The sequence below is a fragment of the Pseudophryne corroboree genome, chromosome 1, assembly GCF_028390025.1.
Source record: "Pseudophryne corroboree isolate aPseCor3 chromosome 1, aPseCor3.hap2, whole genome shotgun sequence".
NCBI classification, from domain to species: Eukaryota; Metazoa; Chordata; class Amphibia; order Anura; family Myobatrachidae; genus Pseudophryne; species Pseudophryne corroboree.
The window spans coordinates 151,528,289-151,528,932 of NC_086444.1; the positions used below are offsets into that span (position 1 = coordinate 151,528,289).

The 644-nt window shown below is 44.9% G+C and overlaps 1 pseudogene; it reads left to right on the forward strand.

Annotated features, from left to right (window-relative positions):
• Positions 1-304: 304 nt before the first annotated feature.
• Positions 305-422, forward strand: LOC134952659 (5S ribosomal RNA; annotated as a pseudogene).
• Positions 423-644: the final 222 nt, after the last annotated feature.

The following is a 644-nucleotide window of genomic DNA, read 5'->3' on the forward strand; positions in this document are numbered from 1 at the left end:
GCTGTCTTTTCCACATAGTGGAGATACTGCATGTTGTACTATGGGCCCCATCTTTCACGAGATTGGACCATGATTGGCACCCCAGTAATTGTCTATATTATGTGAGAGTGCAGGGATTCCCACTGTATATAGATCCAATCCGTTTATCGTATTGTTTCTTTTCCTGCACCCACCTTGTATTGTACTATTTATCTAGTAGTAGGCACTGTTTAGCACTGGATTCATCACTTTGGGTTACATACGTGTTACAATGTGTAAGGGTATATTTGTCTAACGGTACGGTTCTAGTATCTGTCTTGGTTGTATTTACTGTCATACCGCACTGGTCAAGCCCGATACCATCCGAACTTGGAAGCCAATCAGTGCTGGGCCTGGTCAGTACACGACAGGGAGACCTCGTGGAATACCAGGTACGGTAAGTAAAAATATCCATACAGAGAGGTCCTTTACAGTTGCATTATTCCACTGGCATGGCACAGGGCCAAGTGGGCTTCCTTGATGACAATCTACTCGCACAGGCTGAGCATGGTGTGATTTCCCTCACGGACGATGATGCAGAAAAAGTGTTATTTGACCAACTAGATTTTGATACACTCCCGGCTGAGACTCCGACTGATTTATACCATCAACTCCTCAGACTTAGG